This window comes from Bos indicus x Bos taurus, chromosome 20 (assembly GCF_003369695.1).
Source record: "Bos indicus x Bos taurus breed Angus x Brahman F1 hybrid chromosome 20, Bos_hybrid_MaternalHap_v2.0, whole genome shotgun sequence".
Lineage (NCBI taxonomy): Eukaryota > Metazoa > Chordata > Mammalia > Artiodactyla > Bovidae > Bos > Bos indicus x Bos taurus.
This window is the reverse complement of record NC_040095.1, coordinates 21,013,257-21,028,470: the sequence shown is the minus strand read 5'-3', so window position 1 is coordinate 21,028,470 and position 15,214 is coordinate 21,013,257. Positions and strand designations below refer to the sequence as shown.

Here is a 15,214-nt window from a genome sequence, read left to right as displayed (position 1 = left end):
CTACCCCAGACCTAATAATTCAGAACTTCTATAATGAATGGGGGAGGAGGCAATGGCAACCCACTCCAGTACTCTTGCCTGGAAAATCCCATGGACAGAGGAGCCTGGTAGGCTTCAGTCCATGGGGTCTCGAAGAGTCAGACATGACTAAGCGACTTCACTTTTACTTTTCACTTTCATGCACTGGAGAAGGAAATGGCAACCCACTCCAGTGTTCTTGCCTGGAGAATCCCAGGGATGGAGGAGCCTGGTGGGCTGCCATCTATGGGGTCGCACAGAGTCGGACACGACTGAAGTGACTTAGCAGTAGCAGTAGCATAATGAATGGGAAGTAAGCCTAAGTATCTGCACTTAAAAAAACAAATAACAACAGCAACAACAAAACCCTCACCTTTCTTATACCCTGGAAAGTCTCTAACCATTGACCTATGCTGTCAGAAGAGATTCATTCTCAGGGCTGGGTGTTAGGTTTCCTCTTCTAGACCCTCTGGAGGATTCCTTCAAGCAGGCTCCCTTGCTCTCTGACTTCCAGGTGACTTTAGACATGGGAGGCTGGGGGCATTAACAAGAGATCAGGAGAAATGGGAGGGATAAGGTCTTTAGCCCTCAGGCTCCCTTCCTATCTGGTTATTGCAACTTGGCCGCCTCGTGCACCCAAAGGCTCCAGCGACTGTCAGGGAGCCCTTTCCACACAAATGTCCAGATTCTAGGAATCACACCCTCCTTTTGTCCAATTAGGCTCTGGGTGGTAAATGCTTCTTTCTGGTGCTCCCTGTAGGGTATCAGACTATCTTCCACTAGTTTCAAGAAAGTCTGACCACATCTCTTAACCAGCCCCCATTTGAGAGCATCCTCTGGTTCCTGGCAGAACCTTGAATACCCTGACAAACATGACCCAAACAGCCATAGTTTTACTTCTCCTGGGTTATTCTTCCTATATTGCACCTATCAGGGACTTGATAGCCTTAAGTTATGATAAAAGTATACTTTTCTTTCCAGCTGTTGTAAGGATTAAAGATACTTGCATAAATTGGTTAACATGTGCATCCTACCAACTCAGTTATTGCTAATTCCTGTCACCTATTGACAGCACACTGCCTCTGTCTCCTCATTAATGTAACTTGATTGACCTCCAAGGTGATGCTTACTCTCTTCAGTTCTCCTTTTCCTTGATGCCCTCTCTCACCCAGTCATCCACCAACTCTTACCTTTTGTTTGCTCTGACTTCACTGATTTGCTCAGGCTCACTGGGACTTAACAGTGTTCACTGTAAGAGCAAGCGTCAACTCCCTTTGTCTCCAAGCCATGTCACTTCTGTGTGTCTGAGCAACAGACTTTTCCACTAACTCTAAATTGACCTTTATTTCCTCTAAAGTGCCAGTTTGCAGGCATCTCCAGATTTAGCCCTCCGAACTTCCCTGAATTTAACCTTCAGTTTCATGAGGGCCCCCCCATCAGGGCCTTCCATAGACTTCCCTGTAATCTAATCGTTTTTAAAACCCCAATCATGCTTCTAAATAATGTCCCACTATATGGAGCTTTCAAACTTCTTAGAATATCAACTCTGTATTTATCCTCATGTCATCACACCTGTCCAAGTACTCAGGTACAGGTGATGGGTTTTTCTCAGCCTAGAAACAGTGGGGGGCGGGGGGGAACAACTGGTTTCTAACCTAGAAAAAAATTTAGGGAAGTAGAATAATATGTTTGTTCACTTGAGCACCAAACAAGTGCCAGGTGCTCTGACAGGCACAGAAGGTTGATGTTTCTGCCCACAGCATATGCAAGAATGCCAGCAAAGGGGTGAGCCAGTCTCCTCCACCCAGTCATCCTTCATAACTCCTTATGAGTTAACCGGTGGATTTTCAAGGAAGGCAATCAGACTAGTGGGGAATCACTGAGCCCAGACCCTACAGTTGAATCACTATACAAAATACTCTACCTGCTTCTATCCAATGAACCATAACGATTTATGGTGGGTTGTGATACCAATAAGGTTCCTGCTGAACCCATTATAGTCTGTCTTGGGTCCCATGTTTTAGTTGGAATATGCTGTTTGCATTGGGGTAACTGACTCCTGCCTGATTTGCTCTCACACCTTGTTTAAAACACAGCCTGTGGAAGTATTTCAGTATAGATTAACTAGTAGAATCACCAGGCTTCCTGTAGGCTTTTCTGTAAGTGTTGACTCTTGCTGTCTAGGGGCTTTAATTATGTGCTGTATGACACTCCTGTTTTCTCTGGGACATGAGTGTTATTCCATAGTCCCTGCTTCAATTTGTTCTTTTTCCTGGCCTTGTGTCTCTGCAAAGAATTTACAATTTTTTGTGGAGAGTCTCTTATGACTAGGGATGACTGACACTCCACTTGTAAGGTGTGGGGATCTTTTAGAGCAATTGTTTTCCAGTCGCTCAGTTGTGTCTGACTCTTTGCTACCCCATGGACAGCAGCACAACAGGTTTCCCTGTCCTTCACCTTTTCCTAGAACTTGCTCAAACTCATGTCCGTTGAGTCAATGGTGCCATCCAACTGGCTCGCTCTCTGTCATCCCCTTCTCCTCCTGCCTTCACTCTTTCCCAGCATTAGGATCTTTTCTAATGAGTCGGCTGTTTGCATCAGGTGGCCAAGGTATTGGACCTTCAGCATCAGTCCTTCCAATGAATATTCATGATCAATTTCCTTTAGGATTGACTGGTTTGATCTCCTCCTTGCAGTCTAAGAGATTCTCAAGAGTCTTATTCAACACCACAGTTCAAAAGTATCAGTTCTTTGGTGCTTACCCTTTATGGTCCAACTCTCACATCCATACATGGAAAAACCATAGCTTTGACTATATGGACTTTTGTCAGCAAAGTAATGCCTATGCTTTTTAGTATGCTGTCTAGGTTTGTCATAACTTTTCTCCCCAAGAGCAAGCATCTTTTAATTTCATGGCTGCCATCACCATCTGCAGTGATTTTGGAGCCCAGGAAAATAGCCTAGAGCATACCAGACACCAATAGCTTAATTCTTTTCAAACCCTGTACACTAAGGGTTACCCACCCAAGCTATCTACACATAGAAAAGAATAATCTTATCTAAAATGTGAAGTTACACCTGTATAATATTGTTAGGGCTCCTTATTTTATATGTGAAGTTTCATTTGAAGAAACTGAAGTCTGAAAGCCTAAAGAAATTTTTCCAAGTGTCCTTTCACCTTTCATTTCGTCTGGAACGTATTCTGTGGTTATTTAGGAGTGGAATGAGATAGATATCTTGTGTTTATTTAGCCTGTTTTTCAAAGTATATTTCCCAGGTGTGCAAGAAGAGGTAGAATGATTGCAAACCAAAATTTGTGAGAGAATGAGGGAATAAACCTCTGATTAAAAAATGTATATTATTCCACATCAAACAATTCATAAGCTAGATAAACTGTGTGGGAAACTCATTACTGAAAATATTTAACAGTGTCAGAGGATAAAGGAAACAATACACCCAGCTAAGAAATATTCACTTTGGCCCTAGGAATCTAGGTCTGTAGACTTTTAAGCAACTGCTACTGCTAAGTCACTTCAGTTGTGTCCAACTCTGTGCGACCCCATAGACAGCAGCCCACCAGGCTTCCCCATCCCTGGGATTCTCCAGGCAAGAACACTGGAGTGGGTTGCCATTTCCTTCTCCAATGCAGGAAAGTGAAAAGTGAAAGTGAAGTTGCTCAGATGTGTCCGACTCCCAGTGACCCCATGGACTTCAGCCTACCAGGCTCCTCCATCCATGGGATTTTCCAGGCAAGAGTACTGGAGTGGGGTGCCATTGCCTTCTCCACTTTTAAGCAAAGCCCAACTCAAATCAAGCTTCTGATATCTGTGTAAATTCAATATCTGTGAAGATGTTAAGAACCTGCAGTAAAAAACAAACAAACAAAAAAACAGTTTATAAAGTGAATCTCTAAAACTTATTTCCCAGTGTGTATCCCAAGCTGAAGATTTTAGTTACACTTTTAGAAAGGTAGGGTGCCCCTCATTGTTTAGGAAAAGCAAAAGGAAAAAGATGACTTTTTAAGCCATAGAATGGAAAATTCCTGGAAATCATCTATCTCTATTTTCAAAAGAGGTTACCTTTCACCTCAAATGGGGAGCTAAGCATTGTCACCAAAGCTACCTCATCTTCAAGTACTTGAAGACAATCTGTGTCTGTCCTGAATGCACCTGGTGCCAAACCCAGGTTAAGTAACAACCATGCAGAGCTTGGACGCTGTGCCCCAAGTTGAATTTTTCACCTGTGCATTCTAGTGGAAGCCTACTGAGTTGTCTTCTCAAATTCCCAAATCAGTGTCCCTTCCCTGGGAACACCCTTGCTTTTCCACAGAGCTAGGATTCTAGCTGCCATCTTCCCTACCATGTAACCCTGTTTCTTGGCTACAACTAACTGTTCCAAGAGTGGACACCAGGCCCCCAAACAGGCAAGTGAGTTGTTGTTCAGTTGCTAAGTTGTGTCTGACTCTTTGTGACCCCATGGACTGCAGCACGCCAGGCTTCCCTGTCCTTCACTGTCTCCCAGGTTTGGCTCAAATTCAAGTCCATTGAGTTGGTGATGCTATCTAATGAAGCAAGTCAGAGTTCCCCCAAAAGTAATATGAAATTCATACCCATAGAAATATTCATCTGTATATCTATCTATCTATATGTCAATTTGGGAACCGTGTTTTCTGCCACCTCTTCCAAAGAATAAAAATATGTAGACAATTGTAGTCTCCTAAGTGGTCCTCCAAAAAGCAAGATCACAGTGTGATCCATCCAAAGTGCTGCTCACCTACACCCAAACATTGCAGTATCTTCATATAAAAATAAATTTGATCATGTCACTCTACTGCTGAAAATCTTGAACAGCCATCATATGACATGGTTCACATAATCTCATCTTTACATATGTTCATATCCCAACAACTCTCTTCCCCCCTACCCCCATTAGATCCTTTCTATGACCCCCAGACAACTTCACAATCAGTCATAGAACATCTACTCTTCAGACTCACTGAGTGTTTCCTGACTTCATGTACCCTCTCCACCCTCTGCCTGAAATATCCTTTCCCCTGTTTTTGTTTGGCAAACAGTTTTTCATCCTTCATGTCCTGCTCAAACAGCAGCCCTACAGAAGACTTCCATGTTTCTTATTCACTTCCACCTCCCCTGAAAACCCTCTACCAATTCCTCATGGGTGAACTAGCCATTCCTCTGTCTTTAACTGTAGTTTATATCTGCCTTTCATAAAATTATGCCTATAAAGCTGTAAGTACATACCTGTCTTCCCTTCAAGAATTGCATACCCTAGTTAGCTATCTCCCAGTGCTGAGGAATATGGGACATCCTCTGTGTACAGGGATCCAACTTATGCTAAACCACCAAATGCCCCTCCTCAAGTTGATTTTTGGGAAACAGATTAAGTGTTCCTGGAAGGTAGTGATAGCTTACATCCCAAAGCCAGGGCAGAGCCCAGTGCTTCACACATGCTGGGCACTCAACATATGTTGAAAAGATGTATGGATATTTTGTGTTTTCAGAGCGTACTGCTGGTCCTGTTCGTGACGCCAATTGTCTCACTGTTCACACTGTCCACAATGTTCTCTGAACCCAGGGTAGGTAAGGTGCAAGCCAAAGAGGCTGGAAGGAGATTTGAGGAACTGCAGACACGTTTATCCTCTCCTGGCTGGCATGGCAGCCATTATACCAGCTCTCTCCTGGCTGACTGAAGCAGCCGTAGCAGCAGCCACAACATAATCATAATGTAGCAATAACATAGTCCATGACACTAACCTCATATATAACGTCCTCACAGTGTTGCTCATGAGTAGCCCCAGTGTGGCAGCAGCCAGGGCTTTCATGAATCTCATACAGGCGCACCACACAAAGCAGCTCCTGAGCACCTGAGTACCCCGTGACACACATGTGCAGTGCTACAAGCGATCGTAGCTGTTACATAGTCATTGTTTACAGAACATGAGGCAAGAGGGTGTGAGAGCATGGCATGAGAGAGCCTGACTGACACCATCTTGTTAATTTCCCCACACAGAGTATAAAACAGGGAGCAAAATGTAAAGGATTAGAAAGATGCTCAAAGGATTCCTGTAAAAAACAACTTAAGGATTGGTTTATTTGTCAGCAAAAGGTAGTTAGTTCAGTTCAGTCGCTCAGTCGTGTCCAACTCTTTGTGACCCCATGAATCGCAGCACGCCAGGCCTCCCTGTCCATCACCAACTCCCGGGGTTCACTCAGACTCATGTCCATCGAGTCAGTGATGCCATCCAGCCATCTCATCCGCTGTCGTACCCTTCTCCTCCTGCCCCCAATCCCTCCCAGCATCAGAGTCTTTTCCAATGAGTCAACTCTTCGCATGAGGTGGCCAAAGTACTGGAGTTTCAGCTTTAGCATCATTCCTACCAAAGAAATCCCAGGGCTGATCTCCTTCAGAATGGACTGGTTGGATCTCCTTGCAGTCCAAGGGACTCTCAAAAGTCTTCTCCAACACCATAGTTCAAAAGCATCAATTCTTCGGCACTCAGCCTTCTTCACAGTCCAACTCTCACATCCATACATGACCACAGGAAAAACCATAGCCTTGACGAGACGGACCTTTGTTGGCAAAGTAATGTCTCTGCTTTTGAATATGCTATCTAGGTTGGTCATAACTTTCCTTCCAAGGAGTAAGCATCCTTTAATTTCATGGCTGCAGTCACCATATGAAGTGATTTTGGAGCCCAAAAAAATAAAGTCTGACACTATTTCCCCTGTTTCCTCATCTATTTTCCATGAAGTGATGGGACCAGATGCCATGATCTTTGTTTTCTGAATGTTGAGCTTTAAGCCAACTTTTTCACTCTCCTCTTTCACTTTCGTCAAGAGGCTTTTTAGTTCCTCTTCACTTTCTGCAATAAGGGTGGTGTCATCTGCATATCTGAGGTTATTGAGATTTCTCCCGGCAATCTTGATTCCAGCTTATGTTTCTTCTAGTCCAGCATTTCTCATGATGTACTCTGCATATAAGTTAAATAAGCAGGGTGACAATATACAGCCTTGACGTACTCCTTTTCCTATTTGGAACCAGTCTGTTGTTCCATGTCCAGTTCTAACTGTTGCTTCCTGACCTGCATACAGATTTCTCAAGAGGCAGGTCAGGTAGTCTGGAATACCCATCTCTTTCAGAATTTTCCACAGTTGATTGTGATCCACACAGTCAAAGGCTTTGGCATAGTCAATAAAGCAGAAATAGATGTTTTTCTGGAATTCTCTTGCTTTTTCCATGATCCAGCAGATGTTGGCAATTTGATCTCTGGTTCCTCTGCCTTTTCTAAAACCAGCTTGAACATCAGGAAGTTCACAGTTCACATATTGCTGAAGCCTGGCTTGGAGAATTTTGAGCATTACTTTACTAGCGTGTGAGATGAGTTCAATTGTGCAGTAGTTTGAGCATTCTTTGGCATTGCCTTTCTTTGGGATTGGAATGAAAACTGACTTTTTTCAGTCCTGTGGCCACTGCTGAGTTTTCCAAATTTGCTGGCATATTGAGTGCAGCACTTTCACAGCATCATCTGTCAGGATTTGGAATAGCTCAACTGGAATTCCATCACCTCCACTAGCTTTGTTCGTAGTGATGCTTTCTAAGGCCCACTTGACTTCACATTCCAGGATGTCTGGCTCTAGATGAGTGATTACACCATCATAATTATCAGGGTCGTGAAGATCTTTTTTGTATAGTTCTTCTGTGTATTCTTGCCACCTCTTCTTAATATCTTCTGCTTCTGTTAGGTCCATACCATTTCTGTCCCCCAAAAGGTATTCTGCCCTCAAATAAGGGGATACACTGGTTAACCTTGTAAGCTCCTTGAGATTAAGGATGGCAACTACTCCTCCTCTTTGTATTTCTACAGAAATTCCCACTGTATCACATATATTATGGGCATCCAAAAATGTTTATGACATTTAATGATTTGAGGTATCATAATTAAGAGTATGTGAAAATAAAATTTTGAGTCAAATATATAATCTTGATTAGAATATTTCTATAAATTAAAATGTTAAATTGAAAATTTAGAGATGACCATTTTTCCTTAATATTAGCTGTTTCCAAACTTCCCTTCATCACAATTGTATATACTAAGTAGCCATTTAAACTACCTCATTTAGCCTTTTCTTTTCTTTATAGTTTTTGATTGACCTCTCTGAAATAGATGCACATGCAAGGAAATGATGAAATATTAGCAGAGAAGAGTGAAATGAAAAAATTCATATCTTTTTAGTTGATAGAGATATTCAAAGGGTATTAGAAGTGGGAGACGCTATGCTGGTCATGAGGGGTAAACGTCCATGCAAATGTGACTGGCAGGTTTAAGAAGTTAGACCAGCTTCAGAAATGGTCTATCTAGAGTGTTCTGGATGAAAGCAACAGTGAGAGACTTTGGTACAGTTTTACATGGCCATAAAATCACCACCAGGTAAACTGTGACTCTTCAGGTGTTCCATTGTACAGAAGCTGAGTACTGCTACTGCTAAGTCACTTCAGTCGTGTCCGACTCTGTGCGACCCCATAGACGGCAGCCCACCAGGCTCCTTTGTCCCTGGGATTCTCCAGGCAAGAACACTGGAGTGGGTTGCCATTTCCTTCTCCAATGCATGAAAGTGAAAAGGGAAAGTGAAGTCGCTCAGTCGTGTCCGACTCTTAGTGACCCCTGGACTGCAGCCCACCAGGCTCCTCCATCCATGGGATTTTCCTGGCAAGAGTACTGGAGTGGGGTGCCATTGAAGGCAAGTGAGACAGTCGGAGAGTGAGGTTTGCAACTCTTGTCTTACAGTGCTGTCAAGTAATTTTCCCTGTGGAAGTCAGCATCCTGTTTATCCCCAGAAGGTTTTTTCTTCACCTCTATCACCTAATTCCTCACTAATTTATTTAAAAAACATAATTATTCAGCAGGCTACTACCTAGCCCTCAATAAAACAAATGCTTGAATCAAAATAATAGGTCCCTGTGTTTCAATTTTTAAAAAGCATCTGACTACAGAACCAACTATTGCTTTTAAGCAGCCATTTTAAAAACAGATTGCAACAAAGCCGAAAATGCAGAGAAGAGTGGCTTCAGATTTCAAAAAGGTCACCCTTTTTTATGGGTTGTCATATGACCAGATAGTCCACTTGCAGTTGTATTTAGTTCACTGCAAAGAGTTGAGAAATAGCCTAATTTGTTAGGGAGTCTTTTTAGTTTTATCCCATCTCAGTTCATCTTATCTTTATTTGGAATTTGTGTGACAGCTTTGAACTAAACACACTGAAGAGGACATCATGAAAAAATGTAAAATATCTTTGTCTTCTTATTTCTTCCCCAAGTATGGATAAATCTCTGGCAAGTACATCTGTGCACGTCTGTTCACAGGGCATATGTTTGCAAGTGCAATTAGCATTTCTTTAGCATACTATACTTAGTGATCCACTGACTTAGGATTCATTGGAAAATTTTCCTCCAAAATATCTTGTGGATCACTAGGGCCACTGCTATGCTGCTTAGTGGTATAAAACACAGAAGTCTGAAGAGGTAGTATTTGGACTTCATAATTATGTGAGGACTTGCCATCAATCTTGCACTGTTCATCAGTAAAATACATATGAATCATATAATCTGCTGTCTAGAGTGTGAAACTCAAAACATAGGCCAGATATTTTTAAAAAATACATTCTCCCCCCCTTTTTTTGCTACATTTTTCTATTTAAAAAAAAAAAAAAACAGAACAAAAATCTACTGAAAAGCTTTGTGAAACAAAGCACATCAAGGACATTTCCACTTAACTACTGATTGAAAAGCATAAAGGAAGATACTGTATCAAAAGAAATACATCGTCATCCTTGCACCAGTAACCCCTGTAATGGTCTCAGTAGTAGTCTTGAAATTTGCTGAGTCTCCAGGAATTTCAAATTGATTTCATCAATTAACCTCATGTGTTTCCAGGAATCTAAAGAAGCCGGCCTTTGGGTTACATATGTATAAGCATATTCTCCGATGAACTTCCCAGATTGAAGCTGATCAAATGACTCATTAACAGAAAACCACGTGAGATACCAACACATCACAAGAGCTTCTTAACAACGACGAACCATTAATACCTAGTAAGTCATTAATAGTGAATCTAAATAGCAACTCCCCTCCTGATGGCATTGTAAGCTCTTTGTCAATACTTTGGAATATTAAGGTGTTCGCCTACATATTCATTACAGTTTATAATTAAAACCTAAGCTTAATAGGCCACAAGGCTAGTAAATGAAAAATCCAGAATTTAAAACCAGTGTTGAATGAATATAAAATTAGTTTTATTTCTAGTATGTATATCTCCATGAAAAGATTAATAGCTATATATTTCCTAGACCATTTTCCTTGCCTCCATCATGGGGTCAGTATATTAGTAATGATGAGGAAGACTAACTATGACTAATAAGCTAACTACTTATGATTGGGAAATAATTCTACCTTAACTTTGAGGGTTGGAAAAACAAAACTAGTGAGAGTCAAATGAAAAGAGGTGGCTGCAGTTTAAATAGGAAAAAATGAGGAGAGAAATGGAGAGAAGCCCTACTTTCCATTTAATAGGAAATTGCTAGAAAATGGATATATGACACATCTCTGCATTATCCAACCAAAGTTTGAGAATATATTCTCAGTACAGAAAATAACAGCACTCCCCAACTCTTGACACCAGGGACTGGTTTTGTGGAAGACAATTTTTCTGTAGACCAGGGAGTGGCAGGTTGGTTTGGGGATGATTCAAGTGCATTGCTTTTATTGTGCTTGTTATTTCTATCATTATTACCTCAGCTCCACCAGCATTAGATCCTGGAGGTTGAAGACCCCTGCGTTAGACCTCATTTCTTTCATTTGGCAATTATCCCTCCAATCGATATTTATTACCTCTGCTGCTGCTGCTAAGTCGCTTCAGTCGTGTCCGACTCTGTGCAACCCCATAGACGGCAGCCCACCAGGATCCTCCGTCCCTGGGATTCTCCAGGCAAGAACACGGAGTGGGTTGCCATTTCCTTCTCCCTTATTACCTCTAACCGCAGCTAAACATCCTTGAAAAAGTATTCCTTATTTATTCAGTGTTGCCCTATTTTACATATTTAAAATATCCATATTCCATACACGGTATGGAGTTATGCAAAACTTTCTCTGTACAGACAACCAAACAAACACCTCAAGGCACACAAGCCACAAAATGGAAGTCTGCAATGTATAGAGGATGAAATGGACTTCAGGGGAGCAACTGTTTTTTAGCAATGGTGCTAATAGCTCAAAAGCGATCATGTTGGAGATATTAAAAAAGTAAAACACTGCCAGAGGCTGTGGACAATGTGGATTAAGACACACATAGGAAATCTCAATACCGTGCTAGAGATGAGAACGTGACAGCTAGGTTACCATGGAGACAGAGCAAAGACACCAGCTACTAATCTGAATACCAATTAACAGCTAGCACTTCTTTATGTTACTAAAATTCGTTGTCAGGGCAACACACAGGATTGGCTCACATTATCAAATGAATAACAAACTGAATCCAAAAAGTCAGATTCTTTAAGATCCATAAAATTCTAAAGAAACTATTTATAGAGATTCATGCAGCTTTCAGGATAGTATCTGTTGTCTCTGTAATTCCCCATCCCTCAATTTCTGTAAAATATTCCTTAAGCTGATATTGGGATATATGTCTTAGTATTCTCATTTATGTTTCCAGCCAAAGTGCACACACACCGCCCGCCCCTCCCCTGCCACCCGCGCCACGAGAAACATCATCCAACAAGTTCTTTCAGTATAAGCAAAACACAAACAACCTAGGTTACATCTACACAAAATATTTGCCTGGGTAGCTATATTTTATCAGGGACCTGTACAGCGTGTGCTTCAGTTGCTCAGTTGTGTCTTTTGTGACCCCCGTGTATGAGAGCCTGCCAGGCTCCTCTGTCCACGGGATTTTTCGAGACAGAATACTGGAATGGGTTGCCATTTTCCTCCTCCAGGGGATCTTCATGATGAGGGATCAAACCCACATCTCTTGTGTCTCCTGCATTTCAGGCGGATCCCTTACCTACTGAGCCACCAGGGAAACCCCATCAGGCACCTGCTATCTGCTTATGTAACAGTTGCTTCATATATGGTATTTAGTCTGAAAAATGTATATATAGTACCCACATTTTGCTCAGAACCATGTTAAATTGAACTGTTTGCCACAGGTGAGATTCAGCCTGAACCTTTGTCTTCCAGAGTCTGTAATTTAAGAGCTAGCTTCTCTTATGCAAACACAGCACCTGTCACTCAGTAACTAGGTAACGTCGAACAAGCTAACTTCTCTAGTTCAGAGTCCTAGTATACTAAGGATTTCTAGTGAGATCTGACTGTTTCTCCGGAGAAGGCAAAAGCAACCCACTCCAGTACTCCTGCCTGGAGAATCCCATGGATGGAGGAGTCTGTAGGCTACAGTCCATGGGGTCGCTAAGAGTCAGACACGACTGACGCGACTTAGCAGCAGCAGCAGACCATTTCTCACTACCTGCACGGCAGCCACCCTGCTCCAGTCCACCAGCCCCGTTGCCCTGAGTGATTACGACAGCTTCCCAGCTTTGTCACCTGGTGTAATCTGTTATACAAACCAGCGGTTTGTTCCCTGTTTATGACCAGTCAACTCATGCTAAGCAATCAAGCCTAGTGGTATGGTAATCTAATTTACAGTATTCTGACTTCCAATAAATGACTTCCTAGTCATTATGTTTTTCTTTCAACATTTTGCTTCTATTTACCCACACTATAACATATTTGGAGAAGGCAATGGCACCCCACTCCAGTACTCTTGCCTGGAAAATCCCATGGGCGGAGCCTGGTAGGCTGCAGTGCATGGGGTCTTGAAGAGTCGGACACGACTGAGCGACTTCACTTTCACTTTTCACTTTCATGCATTGGAGGAGGAAATGGCAATCCACTCCAGTGTTCTTGCCTGGAGAATCCCAGGGACCGGGGAGCCTGGTGGGCTGCCGTCTCTGGGGTTGCACAGAGTCGGACATGACGGAAGCAACTTAGCAGCAGCAGCTGTAACATATTAAATAATAATGAAAGCTATATGGTGGTTGCCACAGGAGGTGAGGATGGGGGAAATTGAAGACAGTCAAAATGTACAAATTTCTAATTATAAGATAAGTTCTGGGGATGTAATGTACAAGGTCACGATGTAGCATGCTGCTGCTGCTGCTGCTGCTAAGTCGCTTCAGTCGTGTCCGACTCTGTGTGACCCCATGGACTGTAGCCTACTGGGCTCCTCTGTCCATGGGATTTTCCAGGCAAGAGTACTGGAGTGGGGTGCCATTGCCTTCTCCGATGATGTAGCATAGTGACTATTTAATACTGTACTATATAGCTGCAGCCGAGAGGAGATGCCACACGCCCGAGGTCAGGGGAGGCAGCCTAGAGGAGCAACCCCATGTCCAAGGAGTGGCGGCTGCGCAGGTGCAGGAGGGCCGAGAGGAACTACTCCACGTTCAAAGTTAGGAGGGGCGGCAGTGAGGACATACCCCTCGTCCAAGGTAAGGAGCAGCAGCTTCGCTTTGCTGGGGCAGCCGTGAAGAAATATCCCACGTCCAAGGTGAGAGAAACCCAAGTAACATGATAGGTGTTGCAAGAGGGCTTCAGAGGGCAGACACACTGAAACCATAATCACAGAAAACTAGCCAATCTGATCACACGGACCACAGCCTTGTCTAACTAAGTCATGCCATATGGGGCCACCCAAGATGGGAGGGTCATGGTGGAGAGGTCTGACAGAATGTGGTCCACTGGAGTAGGGAATGGCAAACCACTTCAGTATTCTTGCCTTGAGAACCCCATGAACAGTATGAAAAGGCAAAATGATAGGATACTGAAAGATGAACTCCCCAGGTCGGTAGGTGCCCAATATGCTACTGGAGATCAGTGGAGAAATAACTCCAGAAAGAATGAAGGGATGGAGCCAAAGCAAAAAGAATACCCAGCTGTGGATGTGACTGGTGATAGAAGCAAGGTCCGATGCTATAAAGACCAATATTGCATAGGAACCTGGAAAGTCAAGTCCATGAATGAAGGCAAATTGGAAGTGGTCAAACAGGAGATGACAAGAGTGAACGTCGACATTCTAGGAATCAGCAAACTAAAATGAAATGGAAAGTGTGAATTTAACTCAGATGACCATTATATCTACTACTGTGAGCAGGAATCTCTTAGAAGAAATGGAGTAGCCATCATGGTCAACAAAAGAGTGTGAAATGCAGTACTTAGATACAGTCTCAAAAACAACAGAATGATCTCTGTTCATTTCCAAGGCAAACCATTCAATATCACAGTAATCCAAGCCTGTGCCCCAACCAGTAACGCTGAAGAAGCTGAAGTTGAATGGTTCTGTGAAGACCTAAAAGACCTTTTAGAAATAACACCCCCAAAAGATGTCCTTTTCATTATGGGGGACTGGAATGCAAAAGTAGGAACTCAAGAAACACCTGGAGTAACAGGCAGTTGGCCTTGGAGTATGGAATGAAGTAGGGCAAAGGCTAATAGAGTTTTTCCAAGAGAACGCACTGGTCATAGATAGCAAACACCCTCTTCCAACAACACAACAGAAGACTCTACACATGGACATCACCAGATGGTCAACACTGAAATCAGATTGATTATATTCTTTGCATCCAAAGATAGAGAAGCTCTATACAGTCCCAAAAACAAGACCGGGAGCTGACTGTGGCTCAGAACATGAACTCCTTATTGCCAAATTCAGATTTAAATTGAAGAAAGTGGGGAAAACCACTAGACCATTCAGGTATGACCTAAATCAAATCCCTTATGATTATACAGTGGAAGTGAGAAATAGATTTAAGGGACTAGATCTGATAGAGTGCCTGATGAACTATGGACGGAGGTTCGTGACATGGTACAGAAGACAGGGATCAAGACCATCCCCATGGAAAAGAAATGCAAAAAGCAAAATGGCTGTCTGGGGAGGCCTTACAAATAGCTGTGAAAAGAAGAGAAGCAAAATGCAAAGGAGAAAAGGAAAGATATACCCATCTGAATGCAGAGTTCCAAAGAATAGCAAGGAGAGATAAGAAAGCCTTCCTCAGTGATCAGTGCAAAGAAATAGAGGAAAACAATAGAATGGGAAAGAATAGAGATCTCTTCAAGAAAATTAGAG

At 42.6% G+C, this 15,214-nt stretch overlaps 1 long non-coding RNA gene across 1 annotated transcript in view; it reads left to right on the top strand.

Annotated features, from left to right (window-relative positions):
- LOC113879088 overlaps positions 1–13,604 on the top strand; it is a 209,220-nt gene extending 195,616 nt beyond the window's left edge. Inside the window, exons 4-5 of the long non-coding RNA XR_003507194.1 lie at positions 9,970–10,127; positions 13,415–13,604. This is a non-coding gene — a long non-coding RNA (uncharacterized LOC113879088). The remainder of the gene's footprint in view (positions 1–9,969; positions 10,128–13,414) is intronic.
- The last annotated feature ends 1,610 nt before the right edge of the window (positions 13,605–15,214 follow it).